This window comes from Carcharodon carcharias, chromosome 7 (genome assembly GCF_017639515.1).
Source record: "Carcharodon carcharias isolate sCarCar2 chromosome 7, sCarCar2.pri, whole genome shotgun sequence".
Lineage (NCBI taxonomy): Eukaryota > Metazoa > Chordata > Chondrichthyes > Lamniformes > Lamnidae > Carcharodon > Carcharodon carcharias.
In genome coordinates this window covers 164,684,066-164,699,803 of record NC_054473.1, presented here as the reverse complement: position 1 = coordinate 164,699,803, position 15,738 = coordinate 164,684,066, and positions in this window count along the sequence as shown.

The following is a 15,738-nucleotide window of genomic DNA, read 5'->3' as shown; positions in this document are numbered from 1 at the left end:
CAATTTCAGTGTCAGTGCTCCAGTCTCCATGCACATGGACTGCATCAACTGGAAGGTATCTCAGTATTGATCCTCCAGATTGGGATTGATCAAGTGGTGTGGTTGGAAGCTAGGGTTTGCCTGATGCCAAGTATAGATCTTTCCATTGGGCAGAAATGCTCTGGACAGGAGGCAGGGCCTCAACGAATGTGCTGATCAGATCAACCCCTGCAATTTGGTCATAGGGTAACCTCGGGAATAAAGTGCAACACTCAAATGCAGGCGACCATTGCAGCAACTAGCAGCAGAATTAAAACACAACATACATGAATAAAGTACAATTAAACATGTATTTACAAATGTGTTTCATATCTACAGTGATTAGACACCTGTGCCTCCTTTTATAATGTTATAATTTCATTGACTGCAAATCCAGCAGCCACTCAGTACTGTGCAAGACCAGGCCTCCATGGTGGTCACCATCCTTTCCATGTAGGAAACCAAGTGCTCACCTGCTAGAGCCTTGACAGTACATGGTGTGGAAGGACTTTTCCAGCCTTCACTCAAGTCTGCGCATGGCCTCTGAAATCTCTGACTGATGTTCTCCTGCCTGTCTCTGCATCTGCATCTCCATCAGGAATCGTATGGCCGAACCCAGAGGCTCGTTGTCTGCATGGGGCTGAACATGAGCCTGGTCCCCAGCAGTCCTCCGAGTGCCCGGGACTTTGGCTATCACATCCTCCACCAGCTGTAGGCACATGCCTGCGATGTGCTTACCAAATTGTGACCTGGAACCCAATCTGGAATGTGAATCCACTGAGGTGAATGTCTCTGTGCTGGTGGAGGGTGTAAAGGTATGCATGATGGGGCTTCCTCTGAGGATTCAGCACCACCATCCTCAGTGGTGGTTGCGGAGATGGAGCTGGAGCCAGGAGCAGGCCGTCTCCTTTTCTTAGATTTTGACTTGCTGCGAGAGCCTGCAGTGGAGAACAAGAAGAATTAGCTGAGGATTATGCAGCAGACTGGAGGCATCCTCACTGGATCGCTGCAACACTCCAGACTCCATCTGCACAGACTCAGTCCTGGGTCTCCCAAGCAAGTTCCAAGGCCTCTTCTTCAAACAGTATCAGGGTTCTAATATCGGGGATGCCTCCTCCAGTCTTTGATCCTTTCCAATGAGCATTTTTCTCCAGCAGACAGACAGACAATGATTGTCATCCCAGTGGGTGCATGGCCACTTTCTGAGCATGCATGGCTATGACAGCTCCTGAGTCATCACCAGTAAGTGCTTAACACCCACACTGTCCTGCAATTGGTACAACATTCACAGGATCAAGCGACACATTCAGTGTCCACGTCCCATCTGCTGCTGATGGATGCAATGCAGACTCCTGTCTGACATCCCTCGAGCTCACTGCTTGATGCCCTTTTGAGTGTCACTTTGCAGTGACTACACGTTGCCACTTATCCTGGGACAGTGCAGCAGATCATTCATCCTTTCCCTGCACTGCACCCAGGTTCTGGAGTGGGTCCCACAGGCACTAACACTAAGTCTTTGGTCAGAGGGCCTCCTGCTGTCATCCCTGGGAAACAGGACCACCCTTCTTTCCCGGTTGGCCTGGAGGATAACCTGCAGGGAGGCTTTGCTGAACCAGGGGCCATTTGTTGTCTGCTCTGTGACATGATGGTAGGTTGTCCACAAGTGTGAAAAAGTGCCAACACCTCCAGAATGACAGTCATACTGATGTTCCTGACTTGCAGGAAATTAATGCCTGTCTGAGCGCTCTTTAAATATGACATCTGGACCATTGACCTGCTGAGGTAACAATGACTTCCTGCCCACCCCCACCGCATGGTTCGCCATGCTCCCCGCGCATGCTTGGCTAATTGGCAGGCCGCTGCGTAATCCCATATGGCCAGCTATCGCACCCCCGAGCAGAAGTGTCACTCTCTTTCTGTCCTGCTGCCGGCAACCTCGCCACTACCAGAAAACTCAGCCGCTTGGCTATGAATCACAGACTGCCTTTCAGAGCAAGCTTACAAATGTAGGCTCACTGTGAACCAAGTTTTACACTGGAATTAGATTTCAAATATGGTCAGCAGAGGACAGCATTCCAGGGACAGCTAACACTCCATGGGGCAGGATTTTGAGTTTGGTGTGTGGGCACGGTCAATGGGCCCAGGCCACTGCCCACAATCGGCCCCTGGATGCGACTTCACACTTGCTGATGTAAATTCTGTCCAAACATTTTTATTTTTTTTTAATTAACCTTGGAAACCTCATCCTACCCTTTTGATGAGGTTTCCTCAAAAAGGCAAAGGCTGCCTGGCTGATTTGCCCACCTGCCAACCATAACGAATGGGCAATGGAAAATCACTGTTATCTACTACAGTAATGGCCTTAATAGGCCTCTTAATTGGCGGCGGACGTGCTGCCGATCCTCGCACGTACTCACCAACCGAAATGTCACGTGCGTGCGTGATGACATCTGGACGCTCGCCCACGTCAGCACATGTTATTTCACGCTCGAGTGGGACAAGCACGCACCCGCACGCCAAGCGAAAAATTCTGCCACATGGTTTTCATTGAGAGAACAGAAACTATGGAGACAAATTCCCTTTGTATTAACTCAAGAATGGATATATAACTGCACCTGAAAGGTTTTGCTCCAATCAGTTTAAGCAACTAAAGGGTGGCACTAAACCTTTGTATTCTTTTTGTAACTCTGGGTTTCAGAACATCTTGGTACAAGTATTGATGCTAAGTCTGCTTTAACAGGGGCATTAATCAGTGGTCCCCGTTTCAATAGTGAAGTTTATAAACCTCTAAAATCATGAACATGAAATTGTGTAATGGTAGAAATGTGACAAACTGTCATGGTGATAAGCAGATTATACTGCACCAGTTAAATTAAATAAAGTTATACCTTTCGAAATGGCAGCAATTGATCTGCCTGAAGAGTGTCTTTGTTATGCAGGTGACATCATTACTCTACTGGCAGAACAAAACTGATGGAGTTTCACTTCCAATTATGTTCCATAAGAGGTAAACCTCATAAGGAATTATTCTCAATGGTACAATATCTGCAGCAATTGATTATTGCTGCATATCGGCTATACCAGATAGTCAAAAGGAATTACTTAAAACTGCATGATAACTGAACTGAATAGGCCACATGTGGGTGTTTGGTATGTTTTGGACAGCCAAGTTGTGGCCTTATCTGGAAAGCATGAGCAGAAACAAAAGCTTGACACTGAAATCTGCAACAATAAATGTCAAAGTGGTTGAAAAAAGCTTTGAAACTTTTCTATAACAAAAGAGCAGAATTAACGACAAATGTCCCTTCATCAAAAATAAAATACACCCATGGTTATCACAAGGGATGGATTGTCCATATGGGGAATCATGAGGTTTTTGGAGTTCCCCCAGTGAATGGTTCCATAGCACTGGATTAACAGTGTCTCCATCTTTATCTGTAAGAATCCTCAATAATCCCACACTCTTCCAGGAGAGTCAGTCCATCCCTGGTTATCATTGCAAATAGAATGAAATTCATAACAGAATGACAAAGAACACGCAGCACAGAGGCAGCCATTCAAACCAACCAGTCCCTGCTCACCTTTATATTCCACTTGAACTTCGTCCAACTGTTATGGACAGGGCTGGGGAAGAACTGAAATCCTTGTGCCCCTTTCCTTACTGTCCATAATCAGTTTGTTTTTGTGAAGAAATATGTGTATGTTTCTCAGCCCGTGAGTGTGTGGTCAATTGTTAAATGTTCAGCAGCAAGCTTTTGTGGGTTTAAATAAAGAGAATTATTTATTCACGCATTTACCCAGAAAGCCTAAATGCTACATCATGCACCCATACTCGAGAAAGGTACAATTCAAGAGGATAGTACACTTTTACAAGTTGTAAACAAAAGAATAGTTCATAGTTCATGTGTTTAGAAAAACGGTCATTACAGACCGTTGAAGGTAGCATTTTCACGCCAGAAGGGTAGTTTAGTAGGTTTCAAGAGCTGTCGTCGAATATCAAGGACTATTGTAGAATTCCCTCAAAGAGATGTATTTTCAGCAGGTCACAAAGTTTGTGTTTTCTTGCCAGGAGGCCAAGTTTCTTTACAGGTGAACATGAAATACGAATGAGGCTAGGAGACTTTAAAAATGTAGCAGTCTCCAAGTTTAAAAAGGCATAGGCATTATTGCCTCATTCTGCAGCTGATATTCTGCATTGGGTGTTCTTTGCAGACTGCCCAGGTTCTCTTTGGTTCTTGGGATAGTAGATTTGCTGTCTATAGCCAGTTTCAGTCACATGAGGGCAAGTTTCAGTGCCTTCCATTGTCCACATAATGGGTTGGAAACAGGATCATTGTTGCACAAAGAGGAATGATTGGTAACCCATCAACATACCATCTACAATTAGCTCACTGGAAGACCTTATTTGATATTCCACCCTCATGGCTCAGACACACCTGACAGTTATTGTTTGCTAGATCTCTTCTATCGTGTTTGTAAGGATATGGTCCCTTTGCACCTGAGAAACCTATTTGCATTTGAAAGCTTTCCAGAGGCATTTCAGACAATAATCCTCTATCTGTGCAGAAATTGCAAAAGTCATCTGACACTTGGCTATCATCTTAGTAGTCTGTTTAGTGTCCATTTTTTTAAAAGGAAGACAATTCCAGAAATTTATATACTGGATGCAGTCCACATTTAAAGTTATAAATATGATGTTTCCTTCACTGAACATGGCACTACTCTAACGGAATGCCCTCCAATCCTTTCTCCCTCAAATGCTTATCTAATATCCACTTAAATACATCTATACTATTTGCCTCAACTGTTCCCTTTGGCAGTGGGTTCCAAGTTCTCATGACTCTCTCGGTTAAAAAAAAGTTTCTTCTGAATTCCTTATCTTACATTGATGTTCTTCCCCACAAGGGGAAGTGGACTCTGACTCTGTATTTATTCCATTTATACATTCCATTATTTTAAAGAAGTCTTTTAGGTCATCACTCAGAATAGAGACCCAGCCATTTTATCCTTTCCTGATAACCTCACGGTTCTAGCATCATCTTTGTAAATCTTCTTTGCACCATCTCCAGTATTTTGATAGCCTTTTGATAATATGGCAACCAGAACTATACTCAGTACTGCAAGTGTGATCTAACCAAGATTTGATACAAGTTTAGAATAACTTCTCTTTTTTTACTTCTATCCCTCTAATAATAAACCTTTGTGCTTGGTTTGCTTTTTTATGTTGCTGTGTTGCTACTTTTAGTGATTTGTGCATTTGTACTCCCTGATTCCTTTGCTTCTCTATCTCATTTAGATTCTTATTTCCTACATGATGTATGACCTCCTTACCTTTCTTATCAAAATGTAATATCTCACACTTGTCTATGTTGAAATTCATTTGCCAATTATATGCCCATTCTTCAAGTTTATTAATGTCTTTTTGTAATTTGTTGCAGTCCTCCTCAGTGTTGCCCATCTCTTCCAATTTGGTGTCATCTACAAATTTAGAAATTATGTTTTTGATTCCAAAGCCTAATCCATTCATAGGAATTGTAAACACTAGTGAACCCAGTACTGATCCTTGTGGGGCTCCATTTCTCATCTTCTGCCACTCTACAGCTACCCTTTAACCTTCCTTTCTGCTTCCTGCCTTTCAGCCAACCAGTTAGCATTCAGATACTTGTCCCTTGACTCTGCACTCCTTATTCATTAATGGAACTTTATTGAAGGTCTTTTGGAAATCCAGAAATATTAAATTGCTACATTAGCCTTGCCTCCTCCTTCTGTCGCTTCCTTAAAGAATCCAATGAGGTTGGTCAAGCAAGCCTTTCCTTTCTTAAATCTATGTTGACTATTCATTAGTATATTTCTGGTTTCAAAATGATTTTCTATTTTCTCCTTTAGTAGGGATTTCATTAATTTTCCAATTATCAATGTTAAGCTGACTGGTTTATAATTCCCTGGACATGTTATATCTCCCTTCTTAAATGTAGGTGTAATGTTAGCTATCCACCAATCCTATTTAGCACTACACATTTTTTTGATAAATTTTGGATATGTGTAATAGCACCTATGCCAGCCCTTCCCTAGATTCTTTTAGAATGTGCAGATACAATTTGTCTAGACCAGGGGCTTCATTCTTTTGAAAATGATGCAGGATGCATTCTCATAACATTTATCTACCTGTTCTCGTTAGTTATTAACTTATTCCCTGTTTTGATTTCAGACTTACAGCATGTGTATATTTTTCTTTTTATCATTAGCTACAAAATGATTTCCTTCTGTGGTGTGTTACCTTATAGGTATGTAATCATCAGATCGTCGAAACCTATAGCAAAGATCACTGCAACGTGGGCAAAAGGATGACTGCAGCTTTAATTGTTTGCCCAGTAAATACCTTTCTGTGTGTTTTCTAGATACTGGAAGCCCGGTTTCATTCTATTTATTTACGTTGCTGTATCTTCAAGTTTGTTCGCTTTTCAATTTTTCTGCTCACCCACAACTTGTTTATTTCTTTTATCTTCTATTTTATTGATCTCATTAACTTCTATTATTATCATATTATAATTCCTATCAGAATGCCAGCTGATGCTGTGTGTTTTATTATGTTTTATAGGTGCATAATTTCTTCATACCAAGAAGTGAAATGTTTTCAAGGGAAGATATATCTGATTTTTTTTTTAAATGTAGCCCGGTAGCATTTTTGTATGTAGAGAAAATGGCAAAGTGTTTTCCAGTATATTTGATTTTAAAAAATCCCACACATGCAATATCCTATTTCCAAGAGATTGTCCATACAATCAGAATGCCTAATGTGGACTATCAGCACATCCTCAATAACAGGGTTCTGCTTTTAAATTCATTCAGCTCTGACCTAAAGGTTTAGTTTATACTCTATTCCTAACATTTGAATACGTTGTGTGGCTAGTTTTGGATGCGAGTTTCTCCAATCTAAGATTGTTAATGTTCTATATTTAAAACATGTATGTAAACAAGGCCACTTTGCCCATTGTCCCTTTGTACCTATTTAGTGCAGCTTTACAGTCCAATCTTGTAGGATTACAAGAAGCCAAGGAGTCATTAATTTTTATCTGTGACTGTCTGTAGGTTTTAATGCATCCTCACTGCTTATGGTGCTACCAATTACATGTCATAAGTGGTTGTATATGCTGGAACAGCAGTGGGGCTGATGAATCACTGCTGCACCCATGATTAGTATGCACAAGGCTGCTCACCACTAAAACATCTGGCATTCCAATGACCCTGAGCCTGCCTGGTCAAGAGGACTGGACAAGAATTCAATATGGATTGCTTTAATTAAGCGCCTAAGCACACAAATGCCAAGAAACAACTCCATCATTTAGACAAACTCTGAATAAAATGAAGTCTGTATGGCAAGAAGCATTGAAAAATAGAAATTGAGTGAGAGAGAGACAGAAGGAAAATAATTTCATAGGCAATTCCCTTTGAACCCTTAGGATCTATTTTAATACAGGTCTTGTTACTCCCTTTGATGGTTACAGCTGTAATCCCTTTAACTAGGAACAAACTAAATTATTTAAGTAGACAATGCTATTTCTATAGCATTTTTTACATATTTACAATACATATAATTTAGGCTTGTTTCCTTAAATGCTTTGAAACATTATGATATTTAAGGCTGAGAAAACAAAAGTCAGACAGCTCCAGCCTGGACTTCTGGGAGTTCGATTTTCTCCTGTACATCTGAATTTAGCGTCTGTCAGTTACAAAGGCACTGAACTTGTCTTTAAACATGGGTAGAATCCAGTTAGTGGGTAATACACTATAATAGGCTGATCAATACTCATTATGACCTAAATGTCTGACCAAAGATACAACTGTATATATTGGGAATACAGCAGCCAGGGCTAGGTGGCTTATTTCACCTGCTATTCTTTATTTTGTGCTGCAGGTCCCTATCAATGAATGGTCATTCTTCATTAACTCATTACTAACGTGCAGCGTTTGGGTTGCCTGTGTACCTTTACAACCACTGCCTTTCCTTGAATGGAGCCAGTTCCATATTTTCATATCGTCTGAAGTGTCTGCCTGTTCCATCTGTAGCCCATTTAAGTGTATCGATTTTTAAAAGCCAAAATATCCCCTGTTCATTGCTGTGGAAGCCTGTTCTGTTAAGTGCGTCACAAAAGGATCATCTTGATTTAAGTGTATAGTTTTGCAGTAAATACACACAATGCACATTCAAGCAGCAGATTAATGGGCCACATTCCCACCTTTGCTAACACTAATCCTCTTATTGTTTGTCAAAATACGTCACTTTCCCAACGCTTATTGCATTTAACCCTAGAGGCTATGCAATGCTAAATTCTTTAATACCCTGCACATACTTGTGCTGAAAATTTGCATTCATTTCGAATATCTAGCAGGTTTCCAACAACTGTAGAAAAATAAACACTGGGGACTTATTTACTCTCATCATATTTCAGAGCAGTGAGTCCTACCTCTTCCCCTCAGCCATGGATTGGGTGCTGTGAAAGAAGGAAGTTTGCATAATTCTTGTATGGAAACAAATTATATAAATCTTGTGGTTTAAACCAGAAATTAAAATTCAGTACATGTGTCAAGCGGGCAATTCAATAAAATTTAATATCTCCCCACACATAAATAGAGGGCTCAAAGCAAAACTCGTAGACCAAATTGAATGCAATCTCTAGGGTTTGTAAAGTATAAACAGGATTTAAAATAGCCGAAAAATGGAATATTTTAAAATAAACAACATTTTTTTTTGGTTGGGGGGGGTGGCGGGGGTGGGGATGGCGGTGGATATTCCTGGTTGATACTCAAGCATACCATATTCTAACAACCAGCCGTAGAGTCACACGCCGTCTCTGAGCCCTGGTAATTGACCCTCAAAGCGCAGTTCTATTTACACTCAAACCTGTTATTCACTGGTTGGTCCTGCATGAATATAGTGAACATGGAGATTTGGAAAGGACTGTTTGTAACACTGTGAATGAAATTGGCGAATGAAACCCCCAGATAAAAACTGAGACCTATTAATATTAAAATTGTGAGATATGTGCAAATTAATGGGACGTAGATTAAACTTCAAAAATGGATTCCTATGGACTTTGTGAGACATATCTAAGTAACAACAACAATCTGCATTTATATAGCACCTTTGATGAAGTAAAATGTCCCAAGGCATCTTACAAGAGTGATAGCAGGCAAAATTTGACACCGAGTCACAGAAGAAGATACAAGGACATGTCATCAAAAGCTTGGTCAAAAGAGGCAGGATTTAAGGAATATCTGGAAAGAGAGGCAGAATGGTTTAGGGAGGGAATTCTTAAAACAACATTAAGCAAATGGTTTGGAAACTCCATCAAAGGATGCCTCCTTTTGGTTCTAGAACACTCCTTTAGTAATTGCACAAAACAAGAGTAACATTCAGTGATATACTTAAAGTCAGTTCATAGATAGATCTACAGTACAGCATCTACAAACACGCAGGCCTGCAAGATCCTAGCTTTGTCCCTGGTTTGTGCTGAGTTAGCTGATCTTTCATAGCCAGGAAACTTCAACACCTCTGGCTAGGATTCAACAATGGTTCCTGAACTTGATCACTATCCACTGAATCAGCCCCCAAATAAAACTGCGCATGTGTAGACATTGAGAGAGACCAGAATTTAGTTCTTCTGTGATGGTTCATATAGTCAAATAGTCTGATGACGTGACCCTTGCAGATTCTTACATGAAGAATTACCTTTTGGGAACCAGCAGAATGCCATAATCTGGAATTCCCTTCCAATAAGAGAGTAAGGGAAAGAGCAGAATGCACTTTTTTAAAAAATTGCAAATAAAACAGGAATAAGATGCAAAATGTAACAATGTTTGTTTTCTACGATCTGTACCCTGATGTATTACCAGTGATGTTACTAGTATCTTAAATCTGTCTTTATAAAATGGGGGAGGGGAGTGTCTTGCAGACATTTATTATGTATGAGGACAGTATCTCATCAAATTCCATAATGTGCTTTTACATTTTCTATATGGAAGTCATATTTCCATACACTGAGTTATTGGTGACAGGGCACTGTTTTAATAAAACATTTTCCATGTGCTGTAAAATTCAACTGGTCACCTTCAAGAAAGCTGTTATTACAGCGTTGCTGTAATATCCTAATTCTGCATAGAGAGGTAAGTATATCATAACACTGTATATAAAGCTGTGAAGATAGAACCTTTTACTAAATCTGCAGTGGATTTATCTTATTTCACTTTTGCCTTGGTTATTATGGCATTACTGCTCCTTAATGAGGGTACTTTCCTCCAAAAGATACACTGAACAATGGCTATTATAGGATTCTTTCTGCAGCTATTTCATTAGTATTAAAAACATGGAGGGTTACTGGTTGGAAACCCTTTTATCCCTAATACAGTCAGATATATACAGGATAATCTGCATGAGGAGTTCAGTGACGAACAGGAACTGATTGAAGGGAGCAGCCTGCGTGTCGCTGTAGCAGCATACTGGCTGTATCCTAATTGCAGGATATCACGTGCTTTATACCAGGGCATCACACAGTTTAAGATTAGTGTCTATTATTGAGGTATAGAATGCCTTGAGTATATGATATGAAATTCAATTTCTGCATTCTGTCTTGATTGACCTAGTATAGAAACATAACTTTTGTTTTTTTGCTATTATCAGAACAATCTTCCAAAATTAATTAAAATTTCTACAAATAATTTTTTGTTTATTTTCAAAAGAACGTTTTCAGATTGATAATTTAACTAATTTGTGGCGTTTTCTCCAGAGATGCAAAAATCCTGTTGCGAATACAAGTCTTTGGCAGCATTCGATGAAGAAAACATTATTCCCATATTTTAAGTCAATATAAAAAGGAACTTCATGAAAACATTCCCAACAAAAGTATTAGCATTTAGATCTATGCAACCTGATGTGGATGTAAGACATATGGTAAAAATTGACAGAAAAAGGCAGTATGAGAGGAAGCTTACACAAACACTGTGAAGGATTAAGTGTTGAAGGGCGGAGTGGAGTTGTAGGTCAACCGTGAAACATGCCAATGTTTTTATACCAAAAGATTTTGTTGGACGTAGTATTTGTATGTTGAGGTGCACTCAAACAAGTTAACCTCTCCTGTCATTTCAATAGATGTTTTATTTTAAAATTAAGCTGATACATGCTCTTTTGTTCAAATATGTGGAATATATGGGACATATTGCATGTTACGTGGGGGAATCTGGAATTTATTTCACTCATGAGTGCCTGTAGTCTTCCTGGCTCGTGAAATACATGCAGATTTCGCTGCTTAATGTGCAATTTCCTATAGCTATAGTTATTCAAGAAGGATCTGTATATTCTCCTGCATTAGCTCTCAGAGGACAATAGAGGGGACAATTTGGGACACACAATTAGTAGATTCATCAAAGAGATGCAGGATCAATCACAACCAAGATTCTGAGTAGCAATTCAATCTTTGCCTATTTATTTGATTCTTTGTTGGCAAATTGAAAGCTGTGCTCTATTTGATTTTAAATTCTTGTGCAAACAGTTTTGCTGGCTATCCTAAATTGCTGAAATTAATTTGGCCTACATTCTTAAAAAGATTCTAAGGTTATGTCAGAGCAGGCCCATGTCTTCCACTAGCTTGAAGTGTGACATTCACAGTGCATTCCAGTTCACAGTCATCATTTTAATAGTGGACCTGAGATATGTTTCCATGTGAACCGACCATCACGTTTCTATAGCAACGGAGAAGTAGCACTACATGGATGAATTTTACAGCAAAGCCTTGCACCTAAGCACTAATGATAAGATTCAGCAGTTTTATTGCATAAAATTAATGTAAACAAGCATCAAATAACCCAAGACACTTTCATAATTGATTAATGCAGCCTGCAGAAAGTTCCATTACCTTTTGTTTAGCTCAGGGGATCTGACTAGCTGGAATCCATTGCTGAAACTAATTACAACATATAATTAAACTGTGACATGAAGATATTATACCGTTAGTTTACTAATGACACTAGTAAACCATACAGCAGCTCAGGACAGTAATTATGCCTCATATATTATTTATCCTTTTGCTAAATGAGACCCTGACATTTTCAAAAATTACTTTAGGCTTGTTAATTGCCAGAAGCCGTCCTTATGCTAAGAGTCGCACAGTTATTTACTCCCTAAAAAAATCTCATAAGCTTTCAGAGACTTGCAAAGCCCACCCTTTCCTAATTAAGTTCACACTTACACTAAATAGTCGTTTTAACATTCCTCTTATATGACTAAGTTTTTTTCATTCACCTATAATTTTAATCCATTACAAGAGGTGTAGTTTATCCAGGACAGAGCCATAACCTTTCAATAACCCCAACAGTAATGTTATCTTCCTACAATCATCAGATACACTGGAAGTCCACTTGAGAAGTATTTTAATTTCTTATGAGCGTAATGGCATCCAGGTTTCATAATTATGTTTTGCTCCTGTCCTGATCAAATACAGCTTTAACAGCTTACTGATTAATGTTCTAATACAGAATGCTCAGCCAAATTCTGTGACAATAGAAGAGGACAAAAAGCCAATGTCATCATGTGAGATTGGAAACTTTGTTTGAGTTTTATACAGTGCTAAGGATGCTTGAAGTATGTTTCCTTTAGTGATGTTTATTTCTTTTCCCTAAAATTGCAAAAAAAAAGCTAAATGATTGCAATTACTTTACCCATATGTATTTGATGCATCAAAATCATTGAGAATCTCTGGTGTGTAGGTCTGTTTTGTTACCTACACACAGTTTGGAGGAGGGGCATGACTATGAAACCAGTTTAACAATTCTAAACTATCCTTCTATTCATAAATCTGAATTTTGCTCTTGAGAACAGGTAATTCTCAACAGCACTAATATTTTTCAAGGTAAACTAACCCCTTTTTATTATATGTAATCTGCTTCTGTTTGGTTCATATTCTCTTGCTTGATTTTCAGACACGTAATCACGTACAGCAACTTCGGGTTCAGCCGAATTGCATAAATCTCTGTTGCGTGAACCTTGCAAGAATGTTGATTTTTGAAGACATGCATTGTTCACACAGAGCACTCCATATAGCTGTGGGTAGGGGCATAATCAAACTTATCAATAAGAAAAAATGCAGAGAGATGGGAAATGGGCATAAAAGGCAGGGATGTTTAAATTATAAGTTATTGTTAGGTATACAGCTGTTGCTTTTTTTTAATAAGCTTTGCTTCTCATTCAGTTGAATGAAAAGTGGAGGCTCATCAGTTTTCAAGTGGTGGTGTCTTGCTGATGTGACAAGCACACAGAATTCACATTCCAACCAGCATATATTTACAGCCATTTGTGACCAGTGATTTGTAATGTATAGACTCTGGAAAGTCTATGCAGCAATAACCTATTACAATCATTTCAAGCCATCTCAAAAATAAAAGCTCTTTGCTTCTTGTTGAAAAGTATGAAGAGTGGAATCTCATAACAAACAGTAAAGCGGCAGCGGCGTACTGATATCAGAGGTATAGTAAAGGACAGGGGTATCTCTTACTCAGAAATTTTAGCATTTTCTTGCCAGTTCAACGGTACACTGTAGCTTACCAGTAAAATGAACTATCTTGGTTCAGATGTTCTGATGAGTTGAAAACATACTATCTTAAACCCATTAAACCAAATGTTAAAACCAAGTCATCAAAATTCCTTTTTCCTTTGTTTATGAAATGAAAAGAGAAATTATAGGTTTTTACAGATAGCAAGATGATGCTGATGCTTGTTTAAAAGTCATTGTTGTCCACCCCCACCTCCCACCCACCCCGTATATTCTTTGAACAATACCTTCCATCAATTACAGCAGTTTTTGATCACTAGTCATCAGGCATCCCAGCCAACACTTGAGTAATAGTGCTGAAATGAAGAAAACTGCGGAATAGAGCTACAATATTACAGGAGTGTTATTGACTGTGAAAAATACACACAGACACAGGATAACCTGTGCTCAATAACGTGGAGAAACAATTCATTTTCAAACGATACAGTGAATGGCACTGTTAGTTATGAGCAGGGCGAAAACATAATCTGCTAATGGTTAATAGAAATAGTATATTGTAGAATGGCACATCACAAAGGTGCAATATTACTAACAGAGCAAGAAAACATATAAACATAGAGCTAACATTTACTTAGCTAGGTAGAAAATGTTTTTTTCTGGGGCATTGATAAGTGATATTGGCAGCTATTTGACATGGACATTGATGAAGAACAGAATATTGGATATTAATTTCAATCTTATCCTTTTTGTATGTATTAAACCTTGCTTTACACATTCAGATACTATTGCTATGAGCAACTACATGCATAGTTCTCACTGCGTTAACTATGATACTTAGTGGTAATAGTGGCAATGGCTTTGTGTTCAGCTCCTGTTTCTCATTTCAACATGTTTCATATTATCATCCATCACAACTTTAAGCAAGGAAGATAGCAACATAAGCTGAGCATTTTTATTTCAATGTAGCAACAGGCTCATATAGAACATAAACACTAGCATGGACTACTTGGGCCAAATTAACTATTTCTACGTAATCAATAATGAGAAGGTACCGGACAACAGATATCTTTAAGTTGTAAAATATGATTCATAACCAGTATCCTTCACTGAAGATATGTTATAAAACAGTAATTATGAACTCACCTAGCATGAGAGAAGGACAAATGGCCTTTGTTATGGTACGAGTGGTAATAATGGCAGAAAGGATGGTAGTAATGAATACAGCTGAGGTAGAAGAGCAGTTTTGTAGTCAGAGGAAGAAATTGGGAATATGAAGGGTAGCAGCCTGACAGATGACACTGTGAATTGACTCAGATGAAACGCTCGATAGCTATAGCACAAATATCCATGAAAGAAATAGTAACAAAACATACACCAATATTGCCGCATGACTTTTCTTTGGGACTTCGATAGTACTAGCCTTAGGATCATCAGTTGTGGAAGTAATTTTTGATGTCAGTTTGCAATTGCATTTTTGATTGAAAAAAGATTTATGAGGAGGTGGGCCTGGCAGGTTCTTAGTGGAGCTGGAGGGGTTGGGTGGGAGTAGCAGTGGTATTGGGACGTTTTGATCTTTATAGGTGAGGTTAAGAGATTTTGTCTTTAACTACATGACCTGCTCTGCTCTCTGCCCCGTTGGCTGCTCTCAGGATTGCAGATTCATCAATATGTTGCTTAGCGAGGGAGAGGGGGAGACAGTCGGGTAGTTGTTCCATGTCTCTCGCTTATTTGTCAGTGTTTGTATTAAATAAAATGCAAAGTCTGCAGTTCATAAGGCTTTGGCTAGCTAACCAAGTGATTTAAATGAAATCCAAGCAGCTTGCATTTCATAGCCAGTCAGGTTAAAACAAACTAAATTCAGAATAAGTACAAGCTACTCGGATTTTATGTCAGTCAAGCTAAATAACACTACTGTTCTAGTAAAACCCATATAGCTGTACCCAGCACTCAGTCAAGCAAAAACACACTCATTTTAAAATAAAATCCAAGTAGTTCTTACTTATCTGTAAGTCAAGATGAAGTGTGCTATCTCAATCCAAAAATCCTGTACTTTGCACCAAATCCAGTTAAAAACAGAAGGCGAGATTTTAATTCCTTCTGCTTGGAAGAACTGGCACATTAATGGCATTAAAATCAAGGTGATCTGCTTGCCACCGACTCCCCTTTTATTTATTCTAGT